At 50.3% G+C, this 12,873-nt stretch overlaps 1 protein-coding gene across 1 annotated transcript in view; it reads left to right on the top strand.

The window, feature by feature from the left end:
- The window catches only part of LOC137615232 (DNA repair protein XRCC3-like), a 400,961-nt gene that overhangs the window by 194,703 nt on the left and 193,385 nt on the right, over positions 1–12,873 (top strand). The gene's annotated exons all lie outside the window — the stretch shown is intronic.

Genomic DNA, 12,873 nt, shown 5'->3' with positions numbered 1-12,873 from the left:
CAAAACATCTACTGTATATCTGTGCTACCTTTTCAGTATATGGGTCTCAGTCCTTGTGTACCAAACTTCAATATGGTTGATATAAACTAATCTGATTAATTGCTCTTTTCTTTTTTTCCATTTCAGTATATTATATGGATAAGTGTGTTCATAGTTGAAATGACTGGGGAAACCTAAATTTGTCAAAACTACAGCTTTTGATATGAATATGCATAATAGTTCTTAAATCTTCCTGTTTTCAATCAAAATTTGTAACTGGGAATATGTACAGCATCTTGAATTATTGTTAGTTATGAAAGATCCAAATAGAGATAAATGATTGTCTTGTATTTACCTAAGCGCTAAAGGACTTTCCTGGTCCCAGTGGCTAGGCTTTAGCCCTAAACCCCATATATCATCATTACCACTACCACCATCATCATTAGTGTCATCACCATGATAACATTTTTAGTGTTGTTGCAGCGTAGCGGATATCATTTCTGAATGATGATTTGTAGGTCGAAAGTGTTCTCAACCCATCCCTTGAGCTGGGAATGGCGGTTTGGGGAAGCCTATAGTCTACATGCTGAGGCACCAGCAGCCATAACCTGGTCTTCCTTAGTTCTAGTTTGGTTGGAGAGATGTTTAGCCACTGATAATATATAGTTGGTCTCTAGGACAGTGTTCTGTCCCGTGCCTCTGCCACTCATGTAGGACCTTTAAAATGAAATATGTTGTTTGGGACTCCAATTAATTACTTATAAATGGTTAAAAGGAAATTAAAGGGGAATTAATTACCATCTATTGGAGATTTTCCCTTGTAGGGGACTTAATGCAGTGAACTGAAGGCTATGCTTAAGGAAGGGTCTTAATAGTGCCTTCAGTCTCTTAAGTGCGGCCTCTTTTTTCTCTTATACTTTATATCCGCTACAGATTTCTTGCTTTCTAACTTTTTAACTATTTACTCCATGGTGCAGCACAACCCTTAATGACATTCCCAGGGCTAGTCTAGATAAAATTATTCATTTAATCTGTAGCATGAGATGATGTTTTTTTTCTGTAAGTTTACAATGATGTATAATGTTACTTTGTTTTCTTAGGCTTAGCATAATTAACCAATCAACAGTAGTTTCTCTAGGTCTGTATTTGCATAACAGTTAGTATTACTGATTTTGTAATGCGCATCTCGTTTGTGGCCACAGTTGCATTATCTATAACTTTCTGTACATATGCACAACTGTGTTGAAATATTTTAATTATACATTGCCAGAACTGAGAAATGTCCTAATTTTCAAAAGAAATTTGTTCAGGAAAGAAAATTGCCATATATTTGGAATTGTAAAGGCTATGAAAGCAGGTAGGCTATCAATCTCTACAGCTGAGATAGTTTAGATATGAAAAGGCTATGAAAACACAGGCTATAGTTCTCTACAGCTGAGATAGTTTAGATATGAAATTAGCAATTGTTCTGTAACCGAAATGCAAACCACGCTATTTACATTGGGTTTACTTTCGGCGTAGCTGAAATGACGAGCCAATAGTTTTTAACGAGGGTTAACTACCCCCGCGCTAGTTAGCGGGGGTAGGGGAAGGGGTAGCTTGCTACCCCTCCCCCCCACACACCGGTGATTTGCTTCACTTCACGTTTGGCTCCGGCGATGAACAGACGTGTCTGTCCATCGTCCTCGTTTGACAGCCTTAATCTTTTTTGCTTTTCCTCAGCTTGTGTGCGTTTGAAGTTGGCCTCACCCTTGGATATCCATCATGCGCAAGTGCCCTGGTATTGCCGGTCGCCCTTGTGGTACTTTCATGTCTGCGGTGGATACGGATCCTCACACCCTTTGCCCGCAGTGTCGAGGCCGACGGTGTGACAGAGAAAATAATTGTAGTGAGTGCAGGGAGTGGTCTGCCTCCCAGTGGGAGAAGTTTGTCCGCCGGCGTAAGAAGAAATCCAAGAGAGACTGTTCTCCTTCTGGGGTTGCCTTGAAGGAGGAAGGCTCTCGGGTCTCTTCTTTCGCCGCCCAAACCTCCTCCGAAGCTCCCCCTCGTCCGGCTCCTAAGGAGAGACCACCGAGTGGGAGCGCCTGCCCTAGTTCTGTTTCCCGACCTTGGGTTGGGAGAGAGGGCGTCGCCCCCATAGCGGGGCAGCTCCCCCTCCTCCCCCGGGGGAGGTTATTGATAATGATTCGTTGTCTCATGATGATCTCTTTCAGCTTTGGGCTTCCTTGGGGCTGAAGGGCCTGCCCTCCAAGGAAGCCCTGATTGATCTTGTCCAGTTGGGGGCCGCTGTTAAGCAGTCGCCGGTGATAGCAGGTAGATCCTCTGTCTATCGTCGACGTGGTGGTGACAGAGGCTTGCGACGGGTCGGGGCAAACCTCTGCGGTTCCTGATGAGGATGACGTTGCTGAAGGCTCTCCTCCCCCTTCTGTACATCCTTCGAAGGGGAAGGGGAGTCCCACGGGCTCTTCTGCTGCCAAGCCTCCCTCTCGGGGGAGCGCATTGACTGAGACTCCCCTTCAGAGGACGGATGATCCTGATGACCCTCCTCGTTGCCGCCTTCGCCGTAAGGCTCACCGTCCGCTGCGTCGTAAGGGCCTCCCGTCTCCCTATAAGGGTGCTAAGAGGCGCCTTTTTGAATCTTCTCCTCCGTCCTCCGAGGGGGACTCTCCTCGCCGTAAGCAGCCTGCAGCTCCTGCCTCCTTAGACCTCTCCGGGGATCGATCTCCAACGCCTTCCAGACCTTCCGCCCCTGGTGCAGATGGACAGCAGTCTGACCTCGTCATCCGACGGGCAACGGTCCCTTCAGGGCAAAGGGTTGCCTCCCACGGTTTGGGGGCTTCCCTTGCGCGTCAGAGTTCCCCTGCGCACTCTTCTGCAGTGTTAGCGCACAGGCGCTCTCCTGCTCGTCAGCGCTCCCCTGATCGCCAGCGCTCTCCTGTTCGTCAGCGCTCTCCTGTTCGTCAGCGCTCCCTTGATGATCGTCGCCCCACTGCTCGCTAGCGCTCTCCTGAGTGCTCCGAACATCCTGCTGTTCCTGTTGTTTGCCAGGCGCGCCAGCGGTCTCCTGAGCGCCCTTCTGCAGTGTTAGCGCACAGGCGCTCTCCTGCTCGTCAGCGTTCTCCTGATCGCCAGCGCTCTCCTGATCGCCAGCGCTCTCCTGTTCCTGAGGCCGTTCGTGAACGTTCGCCTTTGCGCAACGGGCCAGCAGCTTCCACACAGGATTCTACACGTCGCCCTTCTGCTCGCCAGCGACTACAGACGCGTCAACGTTCGCCTGCTCGTCAGCGATCTCCTGGGCGTCAACGATCCCCAGCGCGTCAGCGATCTCCTGACCGCCCGCGTGATCTTTCGCCTGCGCGCAAGCGCTCTCCTACGCGTTGGCGCCCAGAGGATCTGGAGAGACATGGGTCTCCTTCTTCCAGCTCAACCGCTCGTGGTCGCTCGCCAACACGCCACCATGCGCCAACGCGCCATCGCTCGCCTACGCGCTAGCGTTCATCAACGCGCCATCGATTGCCTGCTCGCCATCGATCTCCCACGCGTTAAAGGGCCCCTGGACACCATCAACAGCAGTCGTTGGAGCGATCTCGTTCGCCCGCGCGCCAACGCGTTCTCTCGCCGACGCGCCAACGCACTCACTCGCCAGCTCGCCCTCACGCTCACGTGCTTACTCTCCCACGCGTTCACTCGCCTACACGCCCGCGCGATCGTTCGCCTGCGCGCGATCGCTCCCGCGCTTGATTGTCTCCGCGCGTTTGCGCACCTGCGCTTCAACAGCCTCTCGTGCGCGACTCCTTAGTGTCGCCTACGCACGAGCGTCAGCACGACCCCCGTTCGCGTCGGGTTCCGCAGCTCGCGGCAGCAGCAGGGACGCGTGTCGCCAGACCGCAATCAGGATCGCCCCCGCCTAAGCGCAGGTCTCTGTGTCAGGATAGGGAAGACCCATCCGAGAGGTCAGAATAACTTTCTTCCCCTTTTTCTTCACAGGCAGGTACAGTGGTGTCCACTCCGAAGGATCGTCCGATCCCCTTCCCTCCAGCGGGAATTTCGGACTCTGTGTCTGTGACTCGGCAGTCCTGGTTTGGTCCTCTGATGCGGGCGTTAGTGAAGGCTATGAAGCCGGCACTCGCCGATCAAGGACACAAACCAACGACGGCCTCGCCCCCGTTGAAGAGAGAGGAGTGGACTTCGTGGTGACTTCTCCCAGGGAGAAGCTGGTTCCTAAGAGGTCCGTTAGGAAGGCTCCATCCCCTTCGTAGGCGCTTTCTCCTTCTCCTGAAGACGAGGCTTTTCCGTCCTCAGGACAATCCAGTGAGGTAGCGGTCTCCCCCTCGGCACCAAGGGGGGAGTCGTCTCCTCATGGAGGGGAATCGTCTCGCGTGGAAGGCACCGTCCAGGCCTCTTTGTTGGGGTCGTGTATCCCGCCCAGGAGGGAACCTAAAGACTCCAAGACAGTTCCGAAGTCTTCTTCGCGAATTCGTCAGGTTCCAGCTGCACCCCGGGAGAACGTCCACGCATCTCCCCAGGAAGAGATTCCGGGGACGGGAGACTTAGCTGCCAGTCCGCAGGGAGGAGACCAGCAAGAGTCGGGGCACGCCTTCTGGCAAGTCCTGAGCCTGATGAGGCAACTCAACGGGTTCATGGATCCCGTGATCGCCCCCCTGGAAGGCAAGGACACGGTCCTGGATCAGGTGTACGGTACTCAGAAGCCCCCCAAGGCCAGCGCGGCTTTGCCCTGGTCCCAGGGGCTAAAGAGTGCCAGAGCCAGGGCCAATGCTCAACTCGCGGGTCTCGCCTCCTCCAGTCGTTCCTCTACCGGGAACAAACTCCTCCCACCTCCTCGTCTCCAGCAGAGGAGGTACTTCGAGATCATGGGGGAGTCTAGCCTTGCTCTTCCCCTCCATCATTCGTTAGAAGAGCTCGCTAGGGGAGTTCCCCTTGAGAAGCTCTCCGCCCGGCAGGTGACGTTCTCGGCGTCGCAGATCCTGAGCCATGAGAAGGTCGCGAAGTGCGCCATGCAGGCCACTTCGTGGCTGGATATTTGGCTAGGTTCTCTGGGCATCCTATTGCGCTCCGAGGATCTGTCTAAGGAGACCAATAGGAAGGCCCTGGAGACCTTCCTCCTCTCGGGCATTCGCTCCATCGAGTTCCTGTCACATCAGGTTACTAACCTTTGGGCCAACTCGGTGTTGAAGCGACGTGACGCGGTGACCGAGAAGATTCACCCGAAGGTCCCCGCCGTGGATGTCTGCAGGCTCAGGCACGCTTCCCTCCTTGGGAGGAATCTGTTCGGGCCACAGGACATGGAACGCACAGCTGAGAGGTGGAGGCAGTCGAGCCAGGACTCCCTCCTCCAAAGGGCCCTTACATCTCGGCCCTATAAGCCTCCAGCTCCGCAGCAACCGCAGCAGCAGCCTCGCAAGACACCAAAGCAGGCACTGGCAGCTAAGAAAGTGGTGTCTAAGCCCCAGCCCTTTCCGACCAAGGTCAAGAGGGGCGGTAAGTCCTCCAGGGGAGGGAAGACTCCTAGAGGGAGCGGCCGCGGCCGCAAAAGTTAGGAGTGGCGTTCCCCCCGCGTGTCCACCTGTGGGGGGATGCCTTCAAAGTTGCGTGCACAGGCGGCAGCAACAAGGGGCCGATGCTTGGACGGTCTCTGTGATCGGCCAAGGCTATCGCGTCCCATTCACGAGATCTCTACCTCCCCTGACAGCGAATCCAGTGTCGTTGAGCTCCTATGCCATGGGATCGGTAAAGGGGCTAGCCCTTCGGGCAGAAGTCGAGACCATGCTCAAGAAGGATACTCTCCAGGAGGTCGTCGACGGCTCCCCAGGCTTCTTCAGTCGACTCTTTCTTGTAAAGAAGGCGTCTGGAGGATGGAGACCTGTCATCGACCTCTCAGCTCTGAACAAGTTTGTCAAGCAAACTCCGTTCACCATGGAGACAGCGGACACGGTCAGACTTGCAGTGAGACCACAAGACTTCATTGATTGATTGATTGATTTAAAGTTTTCAGGCATACTGACATCTAAGGTCATTGACGCCGGCCACAAGACTTCATGTGCACACTGGATCTAAAGGACGCGTACTTCCAGATCCCAATCCATCCGTCTTCCAGGAAGTACTTGAGATTCAGCCTAGACAGCAAGACCTACCAGTTCAAGGTGCTGTGCTTCGGTCTCTCCACAGCACCTCAGGTGTTCACCAGTGTGTTCACCCTGATTTCATCTTGGGCGCACAGGAACGGTATCCGTCTCCTTCGTTATCTGGACGACTGGCTGATCCTAGCAGATTCGGAGTCAACCCTTCTTCGACACCGAGACAGGCTTCTGGGACTTTGCCAGGATCTGGGGATCGTGGTAAATCTCGAGAAGTCCTCTCTGCAGCCGTCCCAACGACTGGTTTATCTAGGCATGTTGTTAGACACCAATCTCCACAAAGCCTTTCCATCAGACGACAGGATAGCAAGGCTGAGGAGGGTGGCGGAACCCTTCCTCAGGCGAGAAGAGCTTCCCGCCCAATCGTGGTTGCGTCTCTTAGGTCACCTGTCCTCCCTGGCTCGTCTGGTTCCAAACGGCCATCTCAGAATGAGATCCCTGCAGTGGCGGCTCAAGTCCCGGTGGAATCAAGGATCCGATTCCCTGGACGTGCAGGTCCCGATAGGACCTTCGGAACAGGCGGACCTGCGGTGATGGCTGGTCAACGAGAACCTGCGAAAGGGAGTAGATCTTCTCGTCCTCCCCCCCGGAATTGACACTGTTTTCAGACGCGTCAAAAGAAGGGTGGGGGCCGCACATTCTGAACCAGAGGACCTCAGGCCTTTGGTCAGAATCAGAAAAGTACCTGCACATCAACCTGCTAGAGATGAAGGCCGTCTTTCTGGCTCTTCAACAGTTCCAACGGACCCTGGGGGGTCACTCCGTGGTGGTGATGAGCGACAACACCACGGTAGTGGCTTATATCAACAAGCAGGGAGGTTCTTTTTCGCAGCAGCTATCCCATCTTGCAGTAGAGATTCTGAGGTGGACCGAAGTCCACTCGATAACACTATCAGCTCGCTTCATTCCTGGCAAGAGGAATGTGCTCGCCGACAGTCTGAGCAGGGCTTCGCAGATAGTGGGTACCGAGTGGTCTTTGGATCCTCAGATAGCCAACAAAGTCCTGACTTTGTGGGGTTCCCCAACCGTGGATCTGTTCGCGACAGCCTTGAACTTCAAGCTGCCCCTGTACTGCTCCCCAGTCCCGGACCCCAAGGCACTCTGGCAAGATGCTTTTCAACAATGGTGGGACAACATCGACGTGTACGCCTTCCCACCGTTCTGTCTGATGAGAAGGGTGCTCAACGGGACCAGACTATCGGTCAACTGTTCGATGACTCTGATAGCTCCGCTATGGCATCACGCGGAATGGTTCCTGGACCTTCTGCAGCTCCTGACAGAGCTCCCGAGAGAACTTCCTCCACGACACAAGCTACTCAGACAACCACACTGCAACATCTTTCACAAGGCCGTAGCCTCGCTTCGGCTTCACGCCTGGAGACTGTCCAGCGTCTCCTCACGGAGAAGGGCTTTTCGCAACAGGTTGCGGAGAGAATGTCTTGACACCTGCGAAAGTCCTCTGAGGGAGTCTACCAGGCAAAGTGGAGAGTCTTCTGTGGTTGGTGTCGTGGGAGGGGTATCTCTCCACTCGATGCCACTATTCCAGCAATACAGTAGCGGAGTTCCTCGTGTATCTGCGGAAGGAAATGCGCCTTTCGGACTCAGCGGTGGAAGGCTATCGCTCAGCCTTAAGCTTGGCTTTTAGGCTGAAAGGAGTGGACATTTCTTCCTCGCTGGAACTCTCTTTACTCATACGTAGCTATGAGCTTACCTGCCCTCAGTCGGAAGTGAGACCTCCTCCTTGGAACGTGGTTCGGGTTCTCAGGGCTCTTAAGAGACCTCCCTTCGAACCATTACGCCAGGCCTCTGATCGCCACCTGTCTTGGAAGACGGCTTTCCTGCTCGCTTTGGCCTCGGCCAAGCGAGTTAGTGAACTTCATGGTCTCTCGTACGACATCGCCAATTCAAGGGGATGGGGGGAGGTAACGTTCAGGTTCGTCCCTGAGTTTGTTGCCAAGACTCAAAATCCTGGAGTGCCGGATCCACGATTCGACTCTTTCAGGATCGCGAGTCTCCGTTCTGTAACAAGCGACCCAGACCAGCTGCTACTATGTCCAGTGAGGAGTCTGAGGTATTACTTGAAGAGAACAGCTGCAGTTCGTCCTCAAGTGCGAGCGTTGTTTGTTAGCACAGGAAGGACGAAGAGGAGGGTCACCAAGAATACCATCTCGGCTTGGATTCGAAGGGTTATCCATCACGCCTTGAATCCAGACCTTCCTCCGTCACGTCGCCCGAGGGCACACGATGTCAGGGGCATTGCTACGTCCCTGGCCTTCAAGAGAAACTTCTCTGTGACGCAGGTGCTTCAAGCTGGGGTCTGGAAGCGTCAGACGACCTTCACAGCCCATTACCTGCAGGACGTGACCCACAGGAGCCTCGATACCTTTTCTATCGGCCCTGTGGTGGCTGCACAACAGCTGGTCTAACCTCAGGCTCCTTTATGGACAAGTAGCAGTAGGTTGAGGGCGTTGTTACCCGGTTTTAGTCTGGGTGAATGAAAGAGTATGTCTGACCCTTACTTCTTTCTTCATCCTCCCCTCTCTTGGGGAAGCAGCATCCTGGTCTCCGCATACCTGACCTCAACCTCTGCAGGTAACCCATGCTTCCTTGTGCTCCTAGTATTAAGTTTAATACTGTCGCGTCCCCCATACCCTGACGAGGTGGTATTGGGAACGTCCTATCCTCGATTCCTATCTAAAGGTCTCAAGGTCAACTTCATAGGATGAGTCACGCTCTTTCCTCCACACACAACTTATGTAGGCCACACGTTCCTCGCGAAGCAAGGAACGTGTGAGGTGCAGGGGCTCCTTTTCTCAAGTGCTACTCACTGGGAGGTGGAGCCCCTGGGTAAAAGCCAAAGTCAGTAAGGCTGGGGACTTTCCGCCCTTCCTAAGGGGTAAGTCACCCAATGTAAATAGCGTGGTTTGTATTTCGGTTACGGAACAAATGACAAATTCGGAGATAATTTGTATTTTTCCTAACCATACAAACCTTAGCTATTTACACATATTTGCCCGCCAGCCCTGTTCCCCAAGTCAAGTCCTACCTCTAAGTGAAGTGAAGCAAATCACCGGTGTGTGTGTGTGGGGGGGGGGGGAGGGGTAGCAAGCTACCCCATCCCCTACCCCCGCTAACTAGCGCGGGGGTAGTTAACCCTCGTTAAAAACTATTGGCTCGTCATTTCAGCTACGCCGAAAGTAAACCCAATGTAAATAGCTAAGGTTTGTATGGTTAGGAAAAATACAAATTATCTCCGAATTTGTCATGTTTTAACAGATTGATAAAATATTTATTTATTTATTTATTTGTTTATATTTGATTTGTGTGAGACGAAGATAAAAGGAAAAGTGAAGTGATGTTTGGTGAAATGTCTGGTAGAGTGTCTGGGATTGAAAGGGGAAGAGCGAGAGAGGGTGTGGGTTTATTGCTGAGTGAATGGATGACAGGTAAAGTAGTGGAATGGAAAGAGATATCATCTAGGTTAATGTGGGTAAGGGTTAGGTTGGGTAGGGAATGTTGGGGGTTTGTCAGTGCGTATGGGCCTGGTAGTGAGAAAAGTGAAGAAGAGCGGAATGAGTTCAGGAATGAATTAACTAGGTGTATAGAAGGACTGGGTAGAAGGAATTATGTAGTTGTCATGGGTGATTTAAATGCTAGAGTGGGTGCTGGAAAGGTAGAAGGTGTCATTGGGAAGTATGGCGTACCAGGTCAAAATGAGTGGTGAGAGACTGGTAGATATGTGTGTTGAGCAAGAGATGGTGATAAGTAATAGCTTTTTCAAAAAGAAAGATAAAAATAAGTATACATGGGTAAGAGTGGCAAATGGAAGAGTAGTAGAAAGGGCATTAATGGATTATGTGTTGATAACTAAAAAGAATGTTTGGAAGATTGAAAAACGTGCATGTGTTTAGGGGTATGGCTAACGGTATGTCTGATCATTTTTTGGTGGAAGGAAAATTAGTTGTAGCAAAAGAGTGGGCGAATAGAGTATGTGGATGTAAAAGGGAGGTAGTGAGGGTTGAAGAGCTAATAAAACCGGGGGTAAAAAGTAAATATCAGGAAAGGTTGAAAATGACATATGACGAAGTGAAAGTAAGAGAAACTGGCAATTTAGAGGAGGAGTGGAAGTTAGTAAAAGAAAATTTTGTTGGGATTGCAAGTGATGTGTGTGGCAAGAAGGTTGTTGGAGGCAGCATGAGGAAGGGCAGTGAATGGTGGAATGAAGGAGTGAAGGTAAAAGTGGAAGAGAAAAAGAGGGCTTTTGAAGAATGGCTGCAGAGTAATAGTGTAGAGAAGTATGAAAAATATAGAGAGAAAAATGTGGAAGTAAAGCGCAAGGTACGTGAGGCAAAGAGGGCAGCTGACCTGAGGTGGGGTCAGGGATTGGGTCATTCATATGAAGAGAATAAGAAGAAGTTTTGGAAAGAAGTGAAGAGAGTACAGTATGGAAGGCTGGCTAAAGAATTGAAGAGACAGTGAAAGATGGAAATGGAAGGTTGTTAAAAGGAGAGGAGGCAAGGAAAAGATGGGCGGAATATTTTGAAAGTTTACTGAATGTTGAGGATAATAGGGAGGCAGATATAATTGCTGTTGCAGGTGTTGAGGTGCCAGTGATGGGAGATGAGAATGAGAGAGAGATTACAATAGATGAAGTGAGGAGAGCACTAGATGAAACGAGAGTAGGAAAAGCATCTGGTATGGATGGTGTGAGAGCTGAGATGTTGAAGGAAGGGGGTGTGACTGTACTTGAATGGTTGGTGAGATTGTTTAATATGTGTTTTGTGTTGTCAATGGTACCAGTAGATTGGGTTGGTGCATGTATTGTACCACTAAATAAGGGTAAGGGAGATGTGCATGAGTGTTGTAATTCAAGAGGTATTAGTTTGTTAAGCGTATTTGTTAAAGTGTATGGTAGAGTAATGATTAATAGGATCAAGGATAAAACAGAGAATGCAATCTTAGAAATACAGGGTGGTTTTAGAAGAGGTAAGGGTTGTATGAATCAGATTTTTACAGTAAGGCAGATATGCGAGAAATATTTAGCAAAAGGTAAGGAGGTGTATGTTGCGTTTATGGATCTGGAGAAAGCGTATGATAGAGTTGATAGGGAAGCAATGTGGAATGTGATGAGGTTATATGGAGTTGGTGGAAGGTTGTTGCAAGCAGTGAAAAGTTTCTACAAAGGTAGTAAAGCATGTGTTAGGATAGGAAATGAAGTGAGTGATTGGTTTCGGTGAGAGTGGGGCTGAGACAGGGATGTGTGATGTCGCCGTGGTTGTTTAACTTGTATGTTGATGGAGTGGTGAGAGAGGTGAATGCTCGAGTGCTTGGACGAGGATTGAAACTGGTAGATGAGAATGACCATGAATGGGAGGTAAATCAGTTGTTGTTTGCGGATGATACTGTACTGGTTGCAGACACAGAAGAGAAGCTTGACCGACTAGTGACAGAATTTGGAAGGGTGTGTGAGAAAAGGAAGTTGAGAGTTAATGTGGGTAAGAGTAAGGTTATGAGATGTACGAGAAGGGAAGGTGGTGCAAGGTTGAATGTCATGTTGAATGGAGAGTTACTTGAGGAGGTGGATCAGTTTAAGTACTTGGGGTCTGTTGTTGCAGCAAATGGTGGAGTGGAAGCAGATGTACGTCAGAGAGTGAATGAAGGTTGCAAAGTGTTGGGGGCAGTTAAGGGAGTAGTAAAAAATAGAGGGTTGGGCATGAATGTAAAAAGAGTTCTATATGAGAAAGTGATTGTACCAACTGTGATGTATGGATCGGAGTTGTGGGGAATGAAAGTGACGGAGAGACAGAAATTGAATGTGTTTGAGATGAAGTGTCTAAGGAGTATGGCTGCTGTATCTCGAGTAGATAGGGTTAGAAACGAAGTGGTGAGAGTGAGAACGGGTGTAAGAAATGAGTTAGCAGCTAGAGTGGATATGAATGTATTGAGGTGGTTTGGCCATGTTGAGAGAATGGAAAATGGCTGTCTGCTAAAGAAGGTGATGAATGCAAGTGATGAAGGCCAAGGTTTGGGTGGATGGATGGAGTGAAGGAAGCTCTGGGTGATAGGAGGATAGATGTGAGAGAGGCAAGAGAGCGTGCTAGAAATAGGAATGAATGGCGAGCGATTGTGACGCAGTTCCGGTAGGCCCTGCTGCTGCCTCCGATGCCTTAGATGACCGCGGAGGTAGCAGCAGTAGGGGACTCAGCATTATGAAGCTTCATCTGTGGTGCATAATGTGGGAGGGTGGGCTGTGGCACCCTAGCAGTACCAGCTGAACTCGGTTGAGTCCCTTGTTAGGCTGGAGGAACGTAGAGAGTAGAGGTCCCCTTTTTTGTTTTGTTTCATTTGTTGATGTCGGCTACCCCCCAAAATTGGGAGAAGTGCCTTGGTATATGTATGTAGGTATGTATATTTGATTCAAGCTAATTTAGCATAATTTCTATAGGAAATGGATGATTGGTTAACTCCCTGTCACCTAGTAATTATGAGACTACAGTCTTAGAATCAAGGTGATTCTTGGGAGAAGCCAATTAAAGGACAACTAAAAAACAAGGTATGAAAAAAAGTGAATGTTAAAACTAAATGATTTATCGTGCTTTAGTTTAGAGTAGGCCAAGGTACATCCCTAATCTGGTTCAAGTAGGAAGTGGTTCCCTAAATTAGGGAAGTTTGGGTCAGGAAGCATCCTTTTCATTCACTTTATGGTAAATGAGTTCTGAAATCAGATTAGCAAGGTAGG

Source organism: Palaemon carinicauda, chromosome 21 (assembly GCF_036898095.1).
Source record: "Palaemon carinicauda isolate YSFRI2023 chromosome 21, ASM3689809v2, whole genome shotgun sequence".
In the NCBI taxonomy this organism is placed as follows: domain Eukaryota; kingdom Metazoa; phylum Arthropoda; class Malacostraca; order Decapoda; family Palaemonidae; genus Palaemon; species Palaemon carinicauda.
This window is presented reverse-complemented; position numbering and strand designations above follow the sequence as displayed.